Below are 26420 nucleotides of genomic sequence, written 5' to 3' on the forward strand. Positions count from 1 at the left end.
TGGTTTTAAATTGGCATCTCTGTGAGTGGGTATGCCTATGTACATGTGAAACATATTTATTTGACCTTTCTGAGGAGAAGTTAGAAGAATGGGCTTATGAAAACAACAGTGTGGGTATTGTCAGAATTGCCCATGGTAGTCCTCTAAAGCTGAGGTGCTCTAGATAAAAACACGTGGTTTTCCACACCCTTGGTACTTGGGAATGGTGTATTTTTGAGTTATTGTAGAAACAGTTATAGTGCTCCAAATCTCCAACAGGAAGTAATCACTCAATAATGTTAAGTAATTTTGCTTTCTCCATGGATCCCCAGACCTGTCAGACAACAAAGGATCAAATGAAATCCAGTAGGGTTTGGTGAGCTCTTTCAATAGGGTGATGTGTGAGAACATCTTCTAAGCAGTGCTTGAAGATTAGTCTGGAACTGTCTGCTGCCCATCCAAATGAGATTAGGTTGATAGGGCTAATGCATTCTGTTTGATCATATTTCTTTTTTGAAGTTTAGGAAGAGGTAACACCCAAATGGACCCCATACACAGAAGTATTTAACTTGTTCTAGTCAGTATCCAAGGCACTTCTTTGGCTAAAAATTCCATCAAGATTTTGCTTTTCTCTAGAACCATTGAGTATACTACTAAGGAACTAGCACTTTTGTATTAAATGAATAATAATGAGATCCTTTGGAAGAAGCTGCAGGCTGCTGCACATTCCGTGAGACAGGTGAAAAACTGGTGTCCTCTCAAAAGCGCCACCTTCTGGCTGGAGGCCAACCAACTCAGGACATTACAGCAACTCATGACAGAACAAGCCTGCTCCAAGGAAGGAGAAAACAGCTAATTTCACTGCCTACAACATCCTGGCTAACCAGTGATCCTGAGTCTGTCCATGTGACAACTTCACTGCTAGCATAATCAGCATTCAAGAAAGCCAGCACTCTAAAAATATCTACCACCAAGGACTCTTACTGAGTCTATTTAACTCCCTTGCCACCTCCACCAGAGCAGATGCTGGTATCCACAGCTGGGAGAACTGAAGACAGATCACATCACGGGACTTTTTGGAGACACTTCCCAGCACCAGCCTGGAGTCTTGTAGCCCCACTGGGTGGCTAGACTCAGAAGAGCAATAACAATCACTGCAGTCCAGCTTCCAGGAAGCCCCATCCCTAGGGGAAGGATGAGTTCATCACATCAAGGGATCACCCTGTGGGATGAAAGAATCTGAACAGCAGACTTTCAGTTCCATATTTTTCCACTGAAATAGTCTACCCAAATAAGAAGGAATCATAAAAGTAACTCTGGTAGTATGACAAAATGAGGTTCTATAGCACTCCAAAAAGACCACACTAGCTCCCAAGCAATGGATCCAAACCAAGGAGAAACTCTGAATTGCCAAATAAAAAAATTTAGAAGCTTGATTATTAAGCTACTCAAGGAGATACCAGAGAAAGGTGACAACCAACTTAAAGAAATTAAAAAAAAATACAGGATATGGATGAAAAATTCTCCAGAGAAATAAATGTCTTAATGAAAAAACAATCACAACTTCAGGAAATGAAAGACACCCATAGAAAAATACAAAATGCCCTGAAAAGTTTCAACAATAGAATAAAACAAGTAGAAGAAAGAACTTCAGACCTCAAAGACAAGGCCTTTGACCTAACCCAATCAGATAAAGACAAAGAGAAAAGAATAATAAAAAAATGAACAAAGCCTCCAAGAAATTTGAGATTATGTTAAATGACCAAATCTAAGAATAATTGGTTTTCCTGAAGAAGAAGAGATGTCTAAAAGTTTGGAAAACATATTTGAGGGAATAAGTAAGGAAAACTTCCCCAGCCTAAAGAGCTAGACATCCAAATATAAGATGCTCAAAGAACACCTGGGAAATTTATTGCAAAAAATCATCACCCAGGAATATAGTCATCAGGTTATCTAAAGTCAAGACAAAGAAAAGAATCTTAAGAGCTGCGAGGCAAAAGCATCAAGTAACCTATAAAGGAAAACCTATCAGATTAACAGCAGATTTCTCAGCAGAAATGCTATAATACAGAAGGGTTTGGGGTCCTATCTTTAGCCTCAAACAAAATAATTGCCAGCCAAAAATTTCGTATCCAGGAGAACTAAGCTTCATGAATGAAGGAGAGAGAAATCCTTTTTCAGATAAACTAATGCTGAGAGAATTTGGCACTACCAAACCCGCACTACAAGAAATGCTAAAAGGATTTCAATTTTGGAAACAAAACCTTGAAATACACCAAAATAGAACCTCCTTAAAGTTTAAATCTCACGGGGCCTAAAAAACAATAACACAATGAAGAAAAACCAAGGTATTCAGGCAACAACTAGCACAATGGATAAAGTAGTACCTCACATCTCCATACTAACATTGAATGTAAATGGCCTAAATGTCCCACTTAAAAGATACAGAATGGCAGAGTGGATAAAAATCCATCAACAAGTATCTGCTGTCTTCAAGAGACTCACCTAATGCATATGGATTCACATAAACTTAAGGTAAAGGGGTAGAAAAATATATTCCAAGCAAATGGAAACCAAAAGAAAGTAGGAATAGTTATTCTTATATCAGACAAAACAGACTTTAAAGCAACAGTAATTAAAAAAGACAAAGAGGAATATTATGTAATGATAAAAGGACTAGCCCAACAGGAAAATATGGCAATCCTAAATATTATGTATGCATCTAACATGGGCGCTCCCAAATTTATAAAACAATTATTACTAGACATAAGAAATGAGATAGACAGCAATACAGTTAATAATGGGGGACTTCTCATGCCTGTAATCCCAGCATTTTGGGAGGTGGAGGCGTGCAGATAACCTGAGGTTAGGAGTTCAAGGCCAGTCTGGCTAACATGGTGAAACCCCATTTCTACTAAAAATACAAAAATTTAGCCAGGTGTGGTGGTGTGTGCCTGTAATCCCAGCTACTCAGGAGACTGAGGCAGAAGAATCGCTTGGACCTGGGAGGCAGAGGTTGCAGTGAGCTGAGATCACACCATTGGACTCCAGCTTGGGCAACAAGAGTGAAACTCTGTCTCAAAAAAAAAAAAATAAAATAAAATAATGAGGGACTTCAATACTCCACTAACAGCACTAGACAGGTCCTCAAAACAGAAAAGTCAACAAAGAAAGAGTGGACTTAAATTATACCCTAGAAGAAATGGACTTAACAAATATTTACAGAATATTATATCCAACAGCTGCAGAATATACATTCTTTTCATCAGCACATGGAACTCTTCAAGATAGACCATACGATATGCCACAAAACATGTCTCAATAAATTTAAGAAAACTGAAATTATATCAAGTACCCTTCCAGACCACAGTGGAATAAAACTGTGTGTTTTATTTCCCGCAAAAGGAACCCTCACAACTATACAAATACATGGAAATTAAATAATCTGCTCCTGAATGATCTTTGGGTCAACAATGAAATCGGGATGGAAATTTAAAAATTCTTTGAACTGAATGACAATAGTGACACAACTGATCAAAACCTCTGGGATACTGCAAAGACAGTGCTAAGAGGAAAGTTCATAGCCTTAAATGCCTGCATCAAAAAGTCTGAAAGAGCACAAATAGACAATCTAAGGTCACACCTCAAGGAACTAGAGAAACAAGAACAAACCAAAGCGAAACTCAGCAGAAGAAAATAAATAACAAAGATCAGAGCAGAACTCAATGAAATTGAAACAAACAAACAAAAATAATACGAAAGATAAATGAAACGAGAAGCTGGTTCTTTGAAAAGATAAATAAAATTGATAGACCATTAGCAAGATTAACCAAGAAAAAAAGAAAGAAGATCCAAATAAGCACAATTAGAAACAAAACAGGAGATATTACAACTGCTACCACAGAAATACAAATGATCATTAAAGGCTACTGTGAACACCTTTATGCACACAAACTAGAAAATCTAGAGGAGATGGATAAACAATTGTAAATGTACAGTCATCTTAGATTAAATCAGGAAGAAATAGAAACTCTGAACAGATGAATAACAAGTAATGATGTTGAAACAGTAATTTAAAAATTGCCAACAAATAAAGTTCAGGACCAGATGAATTCACCACTGAATTCTGCCAGACATCTAAAGAATAATTGGTACCATTATTTCTCAAACTATTGCAAAAGATAGAGAAAGAGGAAATCCAACTGAAATCATTCTATGAAGCCAGTATCGCCCTAATACCAAAACCAGTAAAGAACATAACAACAACAAAAAAAGAAAACTACAGACCAATATCTCTGATGAAAGTAGATGCAAAAATCCTCAACAAAATACAAGCTAGCTGAATCCAACAGTATACCAAAAAGATAATCCACCATGATCAAGTGGGTTTCATACCAGGGATGCAAGGATGGTCTAACACACAAGTCAATAAATGTGATACTTCACATAAACATAATTAAAAACAAAAATCATATGATTATCTCAATAGATGCAGAAAAAGCATTTGACAAAATTCAGCATCGCTTTATGATTAAAACCCTCAGCAAAACTGGCATAAAAGGGACATACCTCAAGGTAATAAAAGCCATCTATGACAAACCCACAGCCAACATTATACTGAATGGGGAAAAGTTGAAAGCATTCACCCTGAGAACTGGAACAAGACAAGGATGCCCACTTTCACCACTTCTATTCAACATAGTACTGGAAGTCCTAGCCAGAACAATCAGACAAGAGATAGAAATAAAGGGTATCCAAATTGGTAAAGGGGAAGAGGAAGTCAAACTGTTGCTGTTTGCTGATGATGTGATTGTATACCTAGAAGACCCTAAAGACTTGTCCAAAAAGCTCCTAGATTTGATAAATGAATTCAGTGAAGTTTCAGGATACAAAATCAATGTACACAAATCAGTAGCACTGCTATGCACCAACAGCAACAAGGCTGAGATTCAAATCAAGAACTCAACCTCTTTTACAATAGCTGCAAAAGATAAAATACTTAGAAATATACTTAACTAAGGAGGTGAAAGATCTCTACAAGGAAAATTTATGAACCAGTGCTGAAAGAAATCACAGACAACACAAACAAATGGAAACACATCACATGCTTACGGATAGGTAGAATCAATATTGTGAAAATAACTATACTGCCAAAAGCAATGTACAAATTCGTTGCAATTCTCATCAAAATACCATCATCATTCTTCACAGAACTAGGAAAAAAATCCTAAAATTCATATAGAACTAGAAAAAAGTCTGCGTGGACAAAGCAAGACTAAGCAAAAAGAACAAGTCTGGAGGCATCACATTAACTAACCTCAAACTGTACCTCAAGGCTATAGTTACCAAAACAGCATGGTACTGGTATAAAAATAGGGACATAGACCAATGGAACAGAATGGAGAACCCAGAAATAAAGCCATACACTTATAGCCAGCTGATCCTTGACAAAGCAAACAATAACATAAACTGGGGAAAGGACACCCTCTTCAACAAATGGTGCTGGAATAATTGGCAAGCCACATGTAAAAGAATGAAGCTGGATGCTCATCTCTCACATTATATAAAAATCAACTCAAGGTGGATAAAAAAGGTAAATCTAAAACCTGAAACCATAAAAAGCATAGAAAATGACATTAGAAAAACTCTTCTAGATATTGGCTTAGGCAAAGAGTTTATGACCAAGAACCCAAAGCAAGTGCAACAAAAACAAAGATAAATAGATGGGACCTAATTAAACTAAAAACCTGCAGAGGAAAAGAAATAATCAGCAGAGTAAACAGACAACCCACAGAGTGGGAGAAAATCTTCATAAACTGTGCATCCAACAAAGGACTAATATCCAGAATCTACAAGGAACTCAATCAGCAAGAAAAAACAAATAATCCCATCAAAAAGGGGCAAAGGACACAAATAGACAGTTCTCAAAAGAAGATATACAAAAGGCCAAGAAACATGAAAAAATGCTCAATATCACTAATTTTTATGGAAATGCACATCAAAACCACGGGATAACAACCTCTCTGGCAAGAATGGCCACAATTCAATCATCTAAAATAACAAATGTTGGCGTGGATGTAGTGAAAAGGGAACACATTTACTCTGCTGGTGGGAATGTAAACCAGTACAACCACTATAGAAAATGGTATAGAGATTCCTCAAAGAACTAAAAGTAGAACTATCATTTGATCCAGCAGTCTCACTGCTGGGCATCTACCCAGAGGAAAAGAAGCCATTCTATGAAAATGACATTTGCATGTGCATATTTATAGCAGCACAATTTGCAATTGCAAAAATATGGAACCAGCCTAAATGTCCATCAACTAAAAAGTAGATAAAGAAAATGTAGTGTGTGTATATTATATATATATATACACACAAACACACACACACACATACATACATACCATGGAATACTACTCAGCCATAAAAAGGAATGAAGTAATGTCATACGCGCCAACCTGGATGGAGTCGGAGACTATTATTTTAAGTGAAGTAACTCAGGAATGGAAAACTAAACATCTTATGTTCTCACTTATAAGCGATAGTTAAGCTATGAGAATGCCAAGCCATAAACCTAATATAATGGACTTTGGGGATTCGAGGGGAAAGGGTGGGAGGTGAGTGAGGGATAAAAGACCGCACATTGGGTACAGTGTACACTGCTTGGATGATGGGTGCATGAAAATCTCAGAAATCACCACTGAAGAACTTATCCATGTAACCAAACACCACTTGTTTTCCCAAAACTATTTAAATACAAATAAAAATTAAAAATTAAAAAAAAAAACAATGATATAACACAAACCAATCTGAAGTGTGAATAGAGAAAACCCACAAAAGAGAAGGGTGGGTATTATCTAAGTTGACCACATTCTTTCTCTTAGAGGGCTCTTTCACTTTTGAGATGCCACTATTTCTGTGTACAAGGGCCCTCTGCCAGGAATGTCTTCCTGTGACCCCCCACTTGACAGTAGAGTAAATGCTTACTTCTCATAACCCAGATCTTACAGCTCTTTTTGAAGGCTTCCCAGTTTAGCCACACCATTACCTTATTATCTTCTTTCTCGGAAGAACTGGTCAGTTACTTTCATTGTTGATGATATGGGTATGGTTTTTAAAGATCCTATATTTGAAAAATTATAACTTTATTTTTTTAAAACTGAATTTAATACTTGGGCTCCATTCAGTTAATTCTGATTTGCCCCACTTTTTTTTTTTTTTCCAAGGAGGTTTCATATAAATTCTGAGGAAGTGGCCAGGTGCAGTGGCTCACACCTGTAATCCCAACTCTTTGGGAAGCCAAATCAGGAGGATTGCTCAAGACCAGGAGTTCAAGACTAGTCTGGGAAATATAGCGAGGCCCTATCTCTACATAAAAATAAGAAAGTAGCCAGGGCCTGGCGCGGTGGCTCACGCCTGTAATCCCAGCTCTTTGGGAGGCCAAGGCAGGTGGATCACGAGGTCAAGAGATCGAGACCATCCTGGTTAACACAGTGAAACTGCATCACTACTAAAAATACAAAAAAATTACCCGGGCATGGTGGCGGGCACCTGTAGTCCTAGCTACTCGTGAAGCTGAGGCAAGAGAATGGTGCGAACTCGGGAGGCGGAGCTTGCAGTGAGCCAAGATGGCGCCACTGCACTCCAGCCTGGGTGACAGAGCAAGACTCTGTCTCAAAAAAAAAAAAAAAAAAAAAGGAGCCAGGTATGGTGGAGTGTGCCTGTAGTCCCAGCTAATTGGGAGGCTGAGGTGGGAGGATTGCTTGAGCTTGGGAGGTCGAGGTTGCAATGAGCTGTGATTGCACCATTGCACTACAGCCTGGGTGACAGAGCAAGACCCTGCCTCAAAAAACAAACAAACAAATAAATTAACTAAATTCTGAGGAATCTCCCAGCACCCATGAAAAAGGGACATCCTACCTTTGGTTGTCATTGGTCCCTATTGGCAACTGCTTCTGTCAGTTATACCTGCTTATTCCTGCTGGACTCAGTTATTGGCTTTTATCCTTGCCAGCATCCATGAAACATGGGCTTTCCCAAATGGATTCAGATGCACGTCCTAGAAGAATATTCTCTGTTCTTGATTTGACTGACATTGAGGCTTCTTCAGGTCCTTGGGCTTTTTCTACTATACTGAGTCGTTGTAGGTACAGTCAAGTTAAAGAAAGTTTTTGATGCTCTTCCAAGTAACATTGGGGTCATGAGCACTCAGTGAGGTTGTCTAAAGCTTCTCTTTCTTGGTCACCATATATGCTCTGCCACTGTGGGGTGTGGGTGAACTCTGGGACCTTACATAGGAAGCAAAGTTCAGATTTCCTCTGTGCTCACATCCCACACTTGCAGTGGCTTCCTTCTGCGGAGAGAGGCCAGGGGCAAAGTTGCCAGGGCACTCCCCAGGCTCTGGTTCTCCTGTCTTTCTGATTCCTCATGCAGCTCAGAAAGCCTCCTGTGTGGGTGAAGAATGCTTGCTGCAAGTGGTCTGCTATTTGTTTTATATCTGACCTTAGAAGTACCAAAGCCAATAATTTGAATCCTTTGTTCTCTAGGCTGCCTCTGACAGTTCCCCTTCTGTCCCTTCACCCTTGAGACAATGGCACCAATTTATGATTCTCTGTCAGGTATAGTGTGGCTGTGTGTGTGTGTGTGTGTGTGTGTGTGTATACTGAAGTAAAACAGAACATTTCTCCCTAAAATATTGAGGATTGTTAAGTTAAAAACACTGGAAACACAGGGGAACATTCTGCCTCAGCCTCTATTTGCCTGACAGTGGAGGTAAATCCTTCCTTACTGGAGACAGCACCTGCTTTTCAGCCCAGAGAAGGCACCAGCAAGCACCAGAGGACCCAAGGAATAGATTTTACTGTCTTCCCATGTTTTCCCACCTTTTAAAAGACTGTAACTGCTCTCCCCTTTTTCTTATCACTATGTAGGATTTATGGCTCTTTGTTAAAATGTTATGTAAGCAAAGCCCCTAAGCCACTGCCTTGAGAGAAATACGTTTGAACAAAGGCCCCTCTCACTGATGGGTACAGCAGGAGTTAATAAACTTCTACTTGTTTTTCTTTTGTTCATTTGACTTTTGTTTTCAGGAGAATGTCTCAAGTAAGAACCAAAAAAGGGAAAGAAAAGAAATTATGCTTTCTCCCCTATGGTAGTGAGTGGCTTGTTTCCTTTTTTTTTTTTTTTTTTAAAGATTTTATTTTTGGAGATCTGGTGTTTTCTTTCTGCTCTTTCTCCTATTTTCTCCTCCTTGCTGCCCACTGCCTATAATTCATATATGACAAGTGGAGAAGCCTCAAGGTATTCTTGAGGATGAAAGTCAGATCCTGAGGAAGGCAGGGCAGAACTGAGCCTGGGGACCAGATAACTTCATGTAGCAAAAGTCCTTGCCCTGGACTGCTTGACCCCAAACAACTCTATCCCTGGGCTGCTCCTTCTTCTTCTTCTTTTTTTTTTTTGTCACAGAATACATCCTTTGTGTTTAAGCTACTATCATTTTTTCTTTATATGTGGCCAAACCTAACCTAATTAACACTGCTATCTTCATCATTTCAAACTTGAGTCTACAAGTGTTGTATAGAAACCAAAGTAAACAGAATATTATTCTTGTTCTCAAGGAGCTCAGGAGCCAGTATGAGGGGTGAAAACCTGCACAAATTATTTTGGCACAAGGCAAAGTAGGAGAAGTACAAAAGAGATGAGTGAGTGCTGTCAGAATTCAGAGAAGAAAGATGTACATAAAGTTTATTGTGGAGCAGATGTGGTGAGTGGCTCAGAAGAAGATAGATTTAGAAGAAAATGGGTCGATTTTTTAAAATGGATGAAGACAGGAAGGGAAGGGCCTTCTAGGCAGAATAAATAGCATGAGGAAAGGGAGCTGCACAGTTTCTGTGCCAGGAATTCTGCATTGCCTGGGTTGGCAAAATTCCTAGGTAGAGAAGAGGAGAGTGAGGAGAGATGAGGCAGGAGAGTTAGGTTAAGCCTGCCTCTTAGAGGGCACTGAGTGCTCATGCACCAGGGTCAATGTATTGAAAGTTAGTAACAAGCATTTCTCTTTGTTTTTTCCATGTAACTGACCTTCTCCATAGTCAAGGCACACAACTTCCTAGAAAACAGAGACATTAGGATTCTTAAAATTAGAATGCAAAGAAAAAGCAAGTGCCATTATTTAGCTTGTGACATTCAAAATGGGTTCAGCAGCAAGACAATAAGCCTTGGAAGCCAAATTTTATCTTAAAAGGATAACTTTCTGAATTCCATTAATAGGCAAAGAATAGAGCCCTGAGGCCTCAGATTGTAGGATTCTACCACAGGGTTTAAAAGATTCCTCTCTTCCTTTTGTTGTGTAAGCCTGGAGGCTTGATGCCCAAGTAGGAATGAAACTCTCTTTGCAAGATCATAACAATGAGAAAATTATGACAGTGAAAGAGACATGATCTAACCAACCTCCATCTTGCCTTTAACCTCCAAATTGCCTTTGGTCATTCCTGGGCTTGGGCCAAGCTAACTTTGGGAAAAAATTAGTTTATGGTTTAAATGATAATAGTCCTTCCCCAAAACTAAACTGCCTTTGTAAAACTAATGAAATACTACAAAGTTAGGAAGATGAGAGGAGCCTGAATTCTGCTAAGATCTAGGCATGAATGATTACCAGCCATTATTCTGGCAGTCGCAAGATTTGCAATTTCCGCAATTGCTTCTGCAGATGACATCACTATTGTAGAATCTAAGGCTGGCCTTTTGAGATGTCCTTTCAGGCTTTTGCATTTTTGATGACCAGATGGCACCACCCAGACCTGTGATTTTTGGCTCAACTGCTCCTGTGGGTCCCACCCAGAAGCACACTTAGCACATGAGGACAATTTTTCACACACCTACGATTGCATCCACAACCAATCAGCAGTACCCATTCACCTATCCCCCTGTTTACCAAACTATCCTTGAAAAACCCTAGCCTCTGAATTTTTGGGGAGATTGATTTGAGTATTAACTCCATCTCCATCTCCCATGTGGTGTGGCTGGCCTCATATCAATTAAAACATTTTCTTTACTGCAATTCCATAGTCTCAATGAATTGGTATTGTCTGTGCAGTGGGCAGGAAGAACCCATTAGGCAATTACAGGATTACAGGAATCAAGAATAAGACACTACAGATCTTTTCAATCTGCGTACAACCAGTGAGCTAGAAGCTTCTCTTGACCCTTGGTCTTCAGGAAAGCCTAACATGACCCAAGGTGGCCATACCTTTTGGCTGGTAGCTATGGTCCCTGGCTGGGAGCCTCTGGACATGAACAATTTTATCTGGGGCTTGAGCACAATGGAATCAAGCACTCTTCCTGGGCATAGCCTAGGAGATGCTATACACCCAGTATTGACTTCAGGAGCCAGCTGGTAGGTGGGGTGTGTTGTTACCCATTGTAGACACTTGGACTCTGATGCTGCTGGAGATGGGGGAAGGGCTCATCTTCCAGGTGCACAGAAGCATGGGGTGCAGCTTGAGAACCTATGGTCAGTGTTCAGAGGTGAGTGGCCTCATGGGGACTCCTGATTGACCCATTTGGGGCTGTTTTTCCATATATCAGACACTTTTGTCCATGTGCAGCAGATGATTCCTTTTATGGTACCCAAACCAGTGGCAGAGTCTCACCAATGCACCACAATGTAGCATTCTCTTGTTGTGAGGTATCACCTGGAATGATTTGTCTCACGACCAAGAGAATTAAGGAGTGTGGACACAAAGGTTGAGGTTGGAGTGAAAATTTAATAAGCCAAAGAAGAAAGCTCTTTGCTGTGGAGAAGGGACCCAGAAGAAGTTTGCTATTTTTACAGTTGAATGCAAAGGGTTTTATAGGAAACTGATGAGGGCTGGGTCTCTCATTTACATAAAGCATGAATTTCTTGTAGTTTCACCCTGTCTTCCTAATGCACATGCGGGCCCTTAGCTAGAGTTACTCCATATTGCTTTGTTCCCCTTACTGCACATGTGTCAGGGGACAGAATTTTTCACTGTGGGCATGTCTGGGCAAGTCACCTGTGTAGCCTTTCTTATTTGTATGGCTATGGGCATGTCTTAGGGACGCCCTTCTGTGCAAGTTCCCTTATCTGTGCTTGCAGGCTGTTTTTTTGTTTGAAAGGATTCAACCGAGGACCCACCCTAACTGCCTGCCTGACCCAACCCAGTTTTTCCCTTTCTCCTTTCCCAGAGTGACTGCTCTAACAATGCATGTAGTTCTGCAAATTAACTTCACCACTAGTTTGAATACTTGATGTAGAAAAAAGTGTGATTGCACTCGAAGTGCCTTTGTATTATCACCAAAAATTTCAATGTTTCATTTGTCAATGGAAAAAGAAAAAGGAAGAACTGGTCTTTTAAATGTAATTTTAACTATTGTCAATTTTTGAATTTACAATGTTCAAAATTCAAATATTTATGATAGTTATTTCCAAAATTTTAAATGGCTGTAAAATATCTGGTGTAAAAAATGGTTTTAAACCTATCACCCACTTGTGAGAATAAAGTTTCTTATCAATGTAGACTGTCTAGAGTTTGAAGAGCTTGTCATTAAAAACTTGAACAGGAATTGTTTATGCCTATTTTTATGGATAAAAGTTGATGGAAAATTTACATGCATAGAATCAAGCTCAAGTTTCTCTTAAAAGATTGGAAAATACCTGATTTATGTGTTTTATAAATATTCAAAATTTAGTTACTTTTCTAGTACTTGGGTTTTTATTAATTATATGTTAGAAAAATAATGTAATAATTTTTTTCAGCAAGCCATGGATAGGTGTGCCCAAATCCCTTTCAGTTTATCCCAGTGTGCAGTACAAATATTATCAAATTTTATGTTTGTTATGAAAATGGGTGAGAAGTATTGACAAAGAACACTCTACTCCCTTTACAGAGCTTAAGAAGGGAGGCTAAGTAAATCAAGCATCAAGGGTTGATTAGAACTATCCAGACAAGTATATCAGAGCCTGAGATGACTAAGACTAATAGTAAACTCAGTTACACTAGAGGACACTGCAAGATTTAAGAAGCAGCCTTTCAGGTAGCCCCTATTAACAGGAAAAATACAAATGATGGCTCAGCAGCATTGATGGGAAGAGCTGGACAGACAGGCCTATAGCAGTCCCTCTGGTTCCCCATGAGCAAGGGATGCTGAAATTCCCATTTGTGCCTGGGAGGGCGCACGGAATTGTTAACCGTGATGGGGTCTCATTAAGGCCTGGAGGGAGCACATAGGGAATACTATGGGTGGGGCCCTCTGGACTGGGAACAAATGACTGGGGCCTGAAGTGGATGTTCTCACATCACCCCCAACACAGTCAGACGTGGCTGGTTGCACCTCAGGGTCAGTCAATCCAGCCGTTCTGCAGCAAGAATCAATGGCCAGAGGAGGCCATGATGGTCTGAGGGCCCCTTCCTGCTGCTGGTAGGAGGGCATAGTAAATCCCTGTAACATATATAGTGGCTGTCATGGTGGAGTTGGAAGTGAGGGTGCAAAATCAGAAAGACTGAACGTTTGGCAAAGGGTCTGATTCATCCAAAAGAGATCATGCAAACTAGGCATGATATTAGGTTGACTGTGAATACACTATTTAAACTTCATCATCCAAACTGACTGTTTAAAAGAGACGAGATTAAAATATCGCTAATTGCTACTCTGAATTACCCATGCTACTTAGCTAGGTGAGAGTTTGGTGAGGAAAATCGGGTCAGTCTTACAGACAGAAGAAACAAAGCTTTCTGGTCTCATCAGAATGCAGTGTGAAAAATGAGTATCTGTCTTTCACCAGCTGAGAGGTTTAGGCTTCATTTCATAGGCAATGGGCTGCCTTTAAACCTTTGTTGGTGTCAGCAGCTTCCTGTGCTTTACAGACCAGGAATATGCCTCCCTTTCCCTCTTTGCTCATCTGAACGTCCCAACTCTTCCAAAAAGGACACACACCACTCCTGGAACAAGAACCCCACCTCCACCTCCCGAACTCCTGTTAATGGAAATTATAAGGTTTCCTGTTAGGGAATAGTTGGGAGATTTCTGTATTTCCCTAAAATAATCTGGCCTAATGAATATGCTCATTAAAGTTTTTATTTCAGTTCACACTATCTTCTTTTCCTAAATCCTAAAATATATGAAAATACATTAGGTAACAGAATGATGATGAATCCCCTTACATAAAGTGACTATAACTAGAGATTGTTTTTAAAAAGCTGGCATTGAGACATCACCAAAAGCATCTTCCTAGGTCTGCAGAAGGGATTTTGGAAATGGCATGTGATACATTAATTCTAACTTACTGCTTCCCACATACCATGGAATAATCATTTTTTTAAAGCTGAAAATATTGGATGATTATTTCTAATGTGAAATGTTTTTAAGTCATAAAATGTGCATTGTGAAATGCCTATCATATGTGTTTCTTGGGCTGGTAATCTCTGGGGTGAAGATACATAAAGATGAAAGCAGAGAAAGAATGTTTGTGAGGGAGCCTGGCCCCTCATTAACTACGTTGATGTGTCTTGGCCTCTTCCACTGTTGACATTACACTTTCCTTAGGATCTGACTTCTTAACTTTTCTGCCTTACTCTGTTCTCTTTCTCTCTGGGATGCGTCTTAATGCAGGTCCTTTCTCTTGAAACACTCATATTTTATCACATAGTTTATGGGAGTCACACAGTAAAAATGATTTGTGATTAAAAAAAATTTTTTTTCTGTTTTCTTTTACAAAAGGTACAAGCCCAGTTAAGAAGTTTAAATTTGAATTATATATAGAAAAATGTGAATATTACTCATTAAAATGACAACTTCTGTACCTTTTTATTTTTGGTTTTAAATTACACCAGTAATCCAAATACTGTAAGGAATAACTGGTTTATAAAAGGTGATTAAGTTAGGAGTGACAGACACTTACCTTTTAAATAAAAAAGTCAGATCCTTAATATATCACAGGGTCCTAATTTATAAGGTCATCCTCTTTTAGCAGTCTGCCCATCTCAATTGTCTCCTGGGTTTTCTTAATATTTTGAGGACACAACAATGCTATTATTTTAGGTGTGGTAGCACTGGTGGAAAAATAGGGAAGCATTTCATATTGATGATGCAATGCTTTCCTTGATCCTGACATTCTTATCTTTGAATAGGAAAGGGGTAATGTGTTCACTATGTAAATTAATTATAAGCCTTTTTTCGCTCTGTAAAAAGGGGAAACATTAAGGTTTTAGATAGTAATTGTTCTTTGACTCTGGACATGAGTCTTTGGAGAAATTCTCTTTGGTAAATGCAATTCACTCACACGCAGTGAAAACAGCCATCAAAAGCTTTCATAAAGAGGCTAATAGTATGGAGTAATAACTACTTTGAAGGGCGTTGAGGGAATTATTCAGAGAGGTTCTGCAAAGTGGTTTGGAGACGAAAAGTGCAATATAAATGCTAAGTAGCCGCATATTTTTCTGGGAAGAGGTGCAGTAAATGTAATCACGGCTCTGCTCAAGCTGAGAAGCCGGATGGCCACCTCTACGCTCATATTTAATGTTGATGAAATCGCTGACACAACTTCCAACAGAGGATTTCTTTCTTCCCCCCTCAGTATCATGTAAATAATTTCCACAAAAGTCAGAGCAATTCCTGCTTATGAAAGCTTTACACAATTCCCAGAATTGTGAAGGAAAAAAAAGCAGGCATATGGTATTTATATAGTGGGTACTGAGTAAATATTTGTTTATTTTATTTCATTTTACCATTGCTTTTTAGGTGCCCTTTACGTGTGTGCTTTTGAATTCCCCTAACATGATATCACCACTAGATGGCGCTATGTTACCGTGAAGACTGCCAGGGTGGTTGGTGGTGGTGGTGGGGTGAATCTCTAATTTTGTAATTAGCCAACAATGCAGATAAGCAGAGGTTTAATTTAAGTCATTTCCCTCCTCATTATACTTTATAAGAAATCATGACCTTTTTATTTTGGAGGGGGGACAGGGACCTACTGTATTATTTTATCTCAGCATAAGAAAATTCAATTTGCTTTAATTCTCACTTTGAAGGAGAGAATGCCAGGCTGCCTCCTGCTCTGTTTCACAGTGTGTGGCATTGGTAATGAGCTCTGACAGCATTCCTCCTGCCGCTAACTGTGTCACATGAGCCTTCGGAAGGTGACTTGAGATGTGAAGAAATGAAGGTGCGTAATTGATTCTCACAATGAGAACATGCTTTCTAGTCTTTCCTTCTCTGAAAAGCTAATGACAATTTTTATTAGAATAAAAGTGTTGGTTTTCTCATAGTCCTTTGAAATTCCCCTAATGGGCTAAAATGTTATGTTCCTTTTCCCTCTAAGAACAGTTTGTAATGATTCAAATGGTCAATGATTTTGAAAATAATTGAACAGCTAAGCCTTAAAGTACTGTATACAAGCACATTTTAGCAGAGGAGATCACTGGCTTCCACTGTGACTAGAATTATCTTTGTGGGGACAGAGAATATTCCTCCCAGCCTCCCATCTTTTATAGGTGTGAGGTGACATGGTGTTTTAGTGTGTTAATGTATGTTTCTATCTGTTTGGTGTTGAAAACCTTCAAAGGCGATTAACTCCTTTGCAGAAGCTGAGAGGGAAGGAAATGAGTCCTTCAGCAGGATATAGGCCTCTGAATGGTGGCATTACTATAATGATATACATGCTTATGTATCTCTATATCTCTACATACTTTACTTTAAGTAATATTTGATGAAGACAGTCTGTGGCTACTCAAAAAGAAAATTGGGAAGGAGAAATTTTAGAAAGGCAGCTGGAGAAGCTACTCAAGAGAATAGAAATAGCTTGATCCAAGAGAATGAAAGAGGCTAAGGTATAAAGTAACCCTGCTGTTTCCAGACTACAGCCAACTCACAGAGAGGCCCCAGGATATTTTGAGTTTTTGAAGGAAATGGAGCAGCGTCTACCAGAAACCAAGCAAATGACTTTAGAGTTTTCATACTAAATTGCGTTACATTCCTACAGTCCTAGGTGACGTCATATTTCTGCAAAGCGAGGTTTTTGGAGGTTGATGGGATAAAAAGCAAGTAGTATGCAAAAATGAACAGGAATAGTTAACAAGGATGGCAGTGTCCAGTCTCATTCCAATGATGGAAAGGCAGTGCAGGGCCTAAGGGACACACATGCCCCATTTGTAAGTAATTGTGGTTATTTAAGACTGAAATGAAACTTATTTTTTTCAATTTGTATTTTTTTTTCAAATAGCTACTTAATTATTAGGACATACATACTTAAGATTTTTGGATCTAACTACCTAATGAAAGGAATGGCTATGTAGTTTTTTTTTTTTGGTGGTTAAAAAATTACTGAGACACTGAGGGTGCCAGGAAGTTAGAAAGTTTGAACTTCTGGGCTAACACTGTTTCTTGATGTCCTTTGAGGAGTAGACACACTCCTGCCTCAGAGACTTGGCTGTCGCTGTCCTTCTTCTGGAATGCACTTCCCTCAGATAACTGGTTGACCCAATTCATCACTTGCAGTAAGTCTCTGCTCAAATCTCACCTACTCCTGGGGGCCTCCACTTACCACCCTCATTCATCCTGCCCTGCTCACCCTCCCCAGAGCTCAGCTGTCTCTTCCTTTCTCTATTTCCCCTTTTGTCCCTCATCCATCTCACTTTTAATATCCTACATTATTTATTTATTTATTATTTTTGTTGTTTATTGTTTGTTCCTCTCACTAAACTGTGTCACATGGACAAGGTTCTTTGCTGTTTTTTTTAAAATAGACTAGTAAATTTAAAAAGTGTTTAGAATAGTGCCTGACATATAGAGCTCTTAGTAAATATTTGTTGAATGAATGAAAATTTGTCAGTGGCATCTCAAGCCTGGTACATATATGTTTTGTATCTATTTATTTTACAAAAATGTATATAAAAATTATACAGAATAAAATACCTTAGGAGCTCTGAGGTGTTTTGTGATTCATATATTGGAAGAATAGTTAACTGAGACATTTTTGTGGTTGTTATTGCTTAAATAAATCCTATGTTTTTGCTTTATAGAATGAGAGAATGAGTACATCAAAAATTGTATTCTTACTTTTCTTAGTTTCCCATTCTTTAACATAAGCCAATATGTACCTAGAGCTATATAGTCATGTGCCACATAATGACATTTTGGTCAATGACAGACCTCATATATGATGTTGGTCCCAAAAGATTATATTGGAGTTGAAAAATTCCTCACCTATTGATGCCTTGATGATCCTGACCTGTGTAGGCCTAGGCTAATGTGTGTGTTTGTGTTTTAGTATCTAACAAAAAAAGCTTAAAAAGTTAAAGAAAAATTTAATAGAAAAATCTTATAAAGATAAAAAAAATTTTTGTATAGCATTATATGTGTTTGTGTTTGAAGATGTGTTATTACAAAAGAATTATATAGTTTAGACAAATTAAAATGCTTTTAAAGTAAAAAAGTAATAGTAAGCTAAGGTTGATTTATCATTGAAGAAATAATATATATATATTTTTTTGGGACAGAGTTTCACTTTGTCGCCCAGGCTGTAGAGCAGTGGCACCATCTTGGCTCACTGCAACCTTCGTGTCCTGGTTTCAAGCAATTCTCATGCCTCAGTCTTCTGAGCAGCTGGGACCACAGGCGCACACCACCATGCCCAGCTGATTTTTTTGTATTTTTGTAGAGATGGGGTTTCACCATGTTGCCCAGTCTGGTCTCAAACTCCTGAGTTCAGGCAATCTGCCTACCTCAGCCTCCCAAAGTGCTAGGATTACAGGCGTGAGACACCGTGCCGGCCATGAAAAATGTTTTAAAAATAAATTTAGTGTAGCCTTAGGGTTTGTAGAGTCTGAAGTAGCATACAGTAATGTCCTAGGCCTTCACATTCACTCCCCACTCATCCAATCACTCACCCAGAGCAACTATCAGTCTTGCACATTCCATTCATGGTAAGAGCCCTACAAAGGTGTGCCATTTTTTAATCTTTTATATCATATATTTATTTACATTTATTTATTACATTTATTATTTATTTATTTATATTATATATTATATATTATATGTTATATTTATTTATTCACATTTATTATTTACATTTATTTATTTACATTTATTTACACTTTCTATGTTTACATATACAAATACATTATTTGTATTGTTATACAATCACCTTCAGTATTCAGTACAGTAACATGCTGCACAGGTTTGTATCGTAGGAGCAATAGGCTCTACCACATGGCCTAGGTGTGTAGTGAGCTCTACCGTCAAGGTGTGTGTAAGTGGACCACTCTATGATGTTCGCACAGTGACAAAATCTCAGAATGTATTCTAGTCATTAAAAGATGCACAACTCTACTTACTAAATTCCTTTAGTGGTCATCCAGTAGGGGCCAACGTTCTGTGAAAGAATTAGAAAGTATCACAAGGCATTAATTTAAAACTTCAGTCTTCTCTGAGGTGAAGAACAGCTCACACAGGTAAGTACCATACGTCTTGTACTGATGGTTGTAATTACTACAAATAAATGAGAGAGGGAGCTCACCAAAGTTTGATCCAAAGTAAAAAGGATTCCATGTTGACTTAGTGTATTGGTTCTCTATGCTGAAATTACCATAACTTAGTGGCTGAAAACAACACACATTTCTCACCTCATAATTATCACAGGTGAGGAGATGGCACAGCATGGATTAGCTGGCCAGGCCCTGTGGCTGCCAGCAAGGGGTCAGGCAGGTTGGATTCTCAGCTGGAGGCCCAACTGTGAAGGATTTTTGTCCACACTCATTCAGATTGTTGGCAGAATTCATTTCCTTGAGGTTGAATGACTGAGGATCCCCAGTCTTACCGGCTGTCAGCTAGAGGCTGCCCTTGGGTTCTAGAGACCACCTGCAGTTCCCTGCCATGTGACCCTCTCCAGAGCCCGTTCCCAGGAAGGCAGTTTGCTTCTTGAAGACCAGAAAGAGAATCTCTCTCCTGCCTGCTGAGATAAAGTCTCATACAGTGTAGCATAATTGTGATGGTGACATTCCATCACAGGTCTCACCCACACTCAAAGGGAGTGGATTTCACAAAGGCATTAACACAAAGAAATGGGAATTATTGGCATTCACCCTTGAGTCTGTTTGTTACACTCAGGCAGCAGAAAATGGAGCACCTTTTATGTTCTATCCTAGTCCCCTATTTGCCCCCTAAGCTATATTTTAGAGTAGCCCTCTTTTCCCAGCATGTGTTCTCCTTCAAGACCTGGGATGTTTACTGAAAGGCTGATCACTTGTGCTCCCAGCATGACCTCAGTCAATGAAGTTCTTCAGGCTGAGGTGGTGTCTTTGCAGCTCCCTGAGATGTCCTCGTTCCCTCAGCACTGGGGGCACATGCTGCAATCTCCAGCCCCCTGGTCTGACAGAATTGGGTCTACTTTAGGTTCTTTGCTGCTAAAGCTCTGGGTTTGTTAAAAAATAAAGGTTTGAGAATTATCTATTATGGTTCTTCTCCCTGAGTATTAGGCTAAATAGTTTTATTTTTTAAAGTTTCATTGTTATATTTGTGATCTCATGAGTTATTACCTTTGAATCAATAATAACATGTTATGTCTAGCAAAGCACATTTAGATATATTAAGAATATGAGATATTAATACAATACATATATTTTCTTACCATAAATATAAAATATTACCTATAAGAAATCCTATGCCTGAACTCTTCTTATCTAATTAGAGTTGCTAGACTATTCATTGCTAATGTAGGGAGTAGGATGATGTTCTCTTAGTATCAAGGAAAAATTACAGTAATAGAAGTAGTGAACAGCAAGGTGGAGTTATGTAGCTAGACAGGATCACTGATGAATAAACACTAAATCTCCTACTTCCCCTTGCCTCCCCTGTTCTCAGATTTTTCTCATGGGTAACATCCATGAAATATGTTCACTTCTATTCAGTCCTTGGGTAAGTGGGAGAGAGTTTTATACTCAATGATTTAAGAAATCTTTGGACAAAAATGTGACTCCATTTATTATGTAGGGTGATATTACCTACATATTAAATAACTATATTTTGCTGGGCACAGTGGCTCATGCCTGTAATACCAGCACTCTGGGAGGCTGAGGAGTGATTGAGGCCAAGAGTTTGAGACCATGGTAGACGACATAGTGAGGCCTTGTCTCTAAAAACAAATGTCGGTACTCAATATCTTTTAAAAACAAGGTTGGAGACCACCATTTTGGATTAGAGAGAGAGGGTTCATAATTGCTTTCTCGTAACATCTCTACAAAATACTTCCACTCTCTTGATAAATCTACTAATTATAAAATTGAATTAAAAAATTAAAGAAAAATATAACACTGATTTAAGGAAATTAATCAGTTATTTTAACAGTGACTATATCATTTCTACACTATGAAAAATTAAATGTTATTAATAAAGACATTAACCTATCAAAAGATATATGGGAGCTATTTACAGAAAACAAGTAGGAAAAAAAGTCATATTATGAAGTAAAATTCATTGGGGAAGAATACTAGACTGTTTTTCTCAACACCCGTGAGAATCATAAATCCATGGAAACTGAGGAGTCTCATTTTTCTTTGGCAAAAAAGAACCGTGTGAAGCTTTACCAGGGGTATGAATTTGCATTTATAAAAAGCAATAAAAATTTTAGTAAAGCCCTGTTTTTAATTATTTCACCATTCCATGGGTTTCATTGTACTGTGGGTCAACTCTGTACCCACAGAGAGCATATGATTAGGTAGTTACCCAAAAACATACTCAGGATTCAACTATTCTAATAAGTAGATAAGCTTTTAAAAAGGTTTGTTAAGCACTGCCAAATAGTGCCATATAGAAATATGCATGGTTTTCCTCCATGGCCTCATAATTCAAGGCATCATGGTATTTATCCTATCTTTGGTTATTGAAATACAAAACTGGACATATGTGCACGTTGCTTTTGTAGGAATGTTTATTTTAATCTTTTAAGGTTTTACAGGCTTGATATGGACTTTAGAAGTAAGGATTTTTTGAGGCAGAGATTTCCTGTGTCCAGGCGAGGGGAGGTTCAGAAAGGAGGTCAGCAGGCTGTCCCTGATGGGCAGGAAGATGGCTCTTCCAGGTATCTGGAACCACGTTGGGAAGGCACAGCATCCAGAATACTTGTATGGCCCAGGGCAGTGTTTCTCAAATTAAGCCTCCTTCAGCATCATCGGGAAGCCTTGTTTGAGATTGCTGTTCCCATTCCCAGTTCCTGATTCAGTAGATCTGGATGTGAGTCTGAAATTTTGCATTTCTAACAGGTTCCCAGTTGATGCTGATACAGCTGTTCGAAGACCACATTTGAAAAAGATTAACCTAGTGGGCCAGTCATCACTTGGCTTGATTAGGAGCTGGCTGTTTGCAGAGAGAACAGGAGGCAAGGAAAGCCGGGGGGAGCACCTAACATGAGGGTGAAGACCTCGAGTCTTGATGCAAAATGCTTTTAAGGAAGCCTATGGATGACACTGACTTTGGGGACAATCACTCTTCCCCCCTCCATGTACACTGGCAAGAAAACAAAAACAAATACAGTGATTGCTCTCTAGGGGAAGGAGTTGTCTTTATGACTAGGGTCACAGGCTTTGAAGTCAGCTGAGACTTGAATCTGAGTTCCTGCTATACCTGGCATGTTCAGAGTGAGCCATTTAACTTCTTAAGTCACAATTGCTTCTTAGTGGGCTAATGCCACAGAGTGGGTTCTCAAAAATTACAGTGTCATCATCCTTTTCCATTTAGGGAAGTCCCCAGTGAGAGTAACTGTAACCCGTTCTCCCTCTGCCCAACCTCCAGCTGCCAGGGCAGGGGGACACATAACTCTCATTTGGCCACATAGATGTTCTTCCTGGAGTGAGCAGGTGGAATCAGTGAGGGAGATGAAGATGGGAGGATGGTTAGGATTTGGTGGTGGTCATAGCCTATCTGTCCATCTGCAGTGGCAGCAGCAGCCAATGGTTGTGGCATTGTATCTACTGCCAAAATTGCTCAGTGCCTTCACATCCTCAGGGACTCTGCCCACATGTGAACTTCATGGGATCTCTTCCCTGACTATTCTTATTTTAAAGAGCAATACCCACCTTCCTCAATGTATAACTCCCTCTCTGCATCCCTGCTTTAGTTTTCCCTTTAGCATGTTCTACTATTCTGGTATTTTTCTGATTTGATTTTGTGTGATTCTCTCATTAGAAGCTGAGCCTCAGGAAGAAAGAAATTTTATCTTTTCTTCACTGTCATGTGCCAATGGCTAGAACAATACCTGAAACGTAATAGTACTAGATAGTACTTATTGAATGAATGAATACTGTGAGCTTGTTATAGTCTCTAGTAAATTCACTATTTACCTAAAACAACTAAAATCTATTTTTTGGTTGTAATTATGGACCCTGGAGATACCTATCATTATGAAGTGTTTTTAGTAGTTTTAGTTACATTTAAAGTGTTTCCATTCACATACAGGAATTACTTTTAAAATTTCATGTAGGTAAGTTATCAGCTAAGAATGTTCCTTATTAACTAAGATTTTGATGACATACAAACATGAAACAGCTTTATGTCATTTCTCCATTTTTCTTTTTTGCCATCAACCATGTACTGTCAAATATTTCCCATCTCAACAATATTTTAGATGAATCACATAGCATTGTGGACATTTTTGGGTATGAAATTCCAGTCTCACTTAATTTAATAAGTTTGAAAGGTCAGCCTCATGTCCAATGGAGAAAGAACTCTTCTCACCAAGCTTGGGCTAGGTCCCACAAAACCTGCATTGTTGAGGGAACTGCATTGGTGGGAGCCTGTCTTGCTACTTTTCTTTTTTGACGTCTTCTTTTTTTCCCTCTAGTGTGCTAGGGTATGGGTGGAATAATGGGGGAAGGAACAAATGCCTCCTGCATAAGAAAAGTCCTGTGTTTCTTCCTTGGCTGGCCACATGCTCTGTATGGCAGGCATCTAATGACAGTTCTCTCATTGTCCACTGGGCAGCCCTCTGGCCACCCAGCTTAAGCCTGGGTAATTTCCGTGGTGTCCACTTGGCCCAGGGAGATGCACCTAAGGGTGGAAGGGCAGACTACTATGTTGCTTCCCTTTCTTCAGGCAGCCGCCACCCACACTTAATTCCCTTTTACTCTCTGCTCAAAGTGGGCACAGGAGCAGGTTAACAAACTCGCCCACACACAGAGTCCACCTGGAGAATGGATGTCAGTCTTCTTGCAGTTACTGCTAATTTCTTTGAGCATGTGACACTAGGCTTTGGCATAGGAAAATAGCCCCATCCCTGCAGGGAAGAAGAAAAGCCATAGGACTTTCACCTTGTCAGTGTTTCTTAATGAGAGAGCTAATGGAAATTAGAGTGAGATCAGGTTTTGCTGTGCAGGGTTCTCCCTTAAGTTGCAGGATATTTAGCATCCCTGGATCCTGCCCATTAGATGCCAATTGCACCCCCAACGCCTCCCCACGTTTTCAACCTCCACTCAGCCTGAGAACCATTGGTAGGCCAACAACTCAATAACACATTGGAATTCTAGAACTTCTAATCTATTGCTTATGCAGGCTGGAGGGAGTAATGGGTGATAGCTGCATAACTGATAAGTTCCACAGAGATATGTCTGGCAGTTCTCTTTAGAATGTGGAGGATCTTAGCACCTACTATCCTCAGCTTTGGGTTTTAGTTGAAATTCTGAGACAGGGGAAAAAGAGTCCTTCAACATCCTATTACAGGCTGAAAGCAACATGTCTCCATATTACAGTGTAAGATTTGTAATGTTTGCAGATTTCTTTATGTAGCTGGTTTCTTCCTGGTATGTAGGTTCCAGTCAGCCTCAGTCGGAAAAGCTCCTCCATTCCTATCTCCTTCATTCAAGTTCTTGTGGGGGACCCCCAGTCTTCAGAGCAGCATAGCTTTTATTCATCTTCTATAAATACAAATCCTATCCAAATAATCATAGCTATTTTTATGATGTCTGTAGTTCTACAGCATCATAAAAAGAAAATGTTTTGTATTTGTTTGAACCATGAAATGACCATTTTTATAGGTTAAAATCATTGAATATTGGCAATTTTATGTAATTCAATCTAAATATGTTAGTGGACTTCATACCTAATTTAAATGCAAGCAAAAAGCTTTAGCATAAAGCAGTATCAGTGATTGAAAATGACAAGACATTTATGAGAGACAGACTCAGATTTCCTCCCCATTCAGCGTGAATCAGTCTGAAATGAAGAACATGGAGGACAGAAAGGGAGCTAATCTCTCAAGTTTGCATCATGTTCTGCCATTTATAGAATGCCTTCACATGCATCATTTCATTTGCTTTTTTGTTGAGACGGAGTCTCATTCTGTTGCCCAGTCTGGAGTGCAATGGTACAGTCTTGGCTCACTGCAATCTCCTTCTCCCAGGTTCAAGCAATTCTCCTGCCTGAGCCTCCTGAGTAGCTGGGACTACAGGCACATGCCACAGCACCCAATTAATTTTTGTATTTTTAGTAGAGATGGGGTTTCACCGTGTTGGCCAGGCTGGTCTCGAACTTCTGACCTCATGATCTGCCCACTAAGGCCTTCCAAAGTGCTGGGATTTTTTTTTTTTTTTTTTTTTTTTGAGATGGAGTCTCGGTCTGTTGCCCAGGCTGGAGTGTAGTGGCATGATCTTAGCTCACTGCAGCCTCCACTTCCTGGGTTCAAGCAATCTACTGCCTCAGCCTCCTGAGTAGCTGGGATTACAGGCACATGCCATCATGCCTGGCTAAATTTTTATATTTTTAGTACAGTTGGGGTTTCACCATGTTGGCTAGGCTGGTCTCAAAATGCCTGACCTCAGTTGATCTGCTCGCCTTGGCCTCCCAAATTGCTGGGATTACAGGCATGAGCCACCACACCTGGCCTCATTTGCTCTTTATGCCACCCTAAAACCCATCTCACAGAAGAATATTGTGTTCCTTTAGGGACACATGTATAAATATCTAGTCTCTTAATGAAATTTTCAGTTTTAGAAAAGGCATTTTGATAATATTCAGGACAGTTTCTCAAATTTAGTCTGTAGTTAGGCTAACTATTTAAAATGCCCAAATAATTAAGAAATACCTTGCTGTGATAGTAGCATTATATAAATTACATTTAGTCATATTGTGGGTCGTGGTTAATGATTTGTACGTGTTCTAGAGTGTGTGCTTAGATGAAATGTCTTTCCTGACTACCGACAGCTCACAGACCCAGTGGAGATTTAATGTCAGTTTCCTTATGAAAGCAGGCTTGAAATGACGAGGGAAGAGGATACTGATTTTGGAAAAGGGAGTATAGTTCAGGGATATCATCATACATTTCTTAGGCTTTATGACTTTTGGGAAAGGTTATTATAATGGAGTTGAGCTTTTAGCATTGTTTTGCACAAAAAAAGAGAGTCTTTTGTGGGTGACAATAAAAAGGAGAAGCAGTTAAT

Source organism: Pongo pygmaeus, chromosome 4 (assembly GCF_028885625.2).
Source record: "Pongo pygmaeus isolate AG05252 chromosome 4, NHGRI_mPonPyg2-v2.0_pri, whole genome shotgun sequence".
Taxonomy (NCBI): Eukaryota; Metazoa; Chordata; class Mammalia; order Primates; family Hominidae; genus Pongo; species Pongo pygmaeus.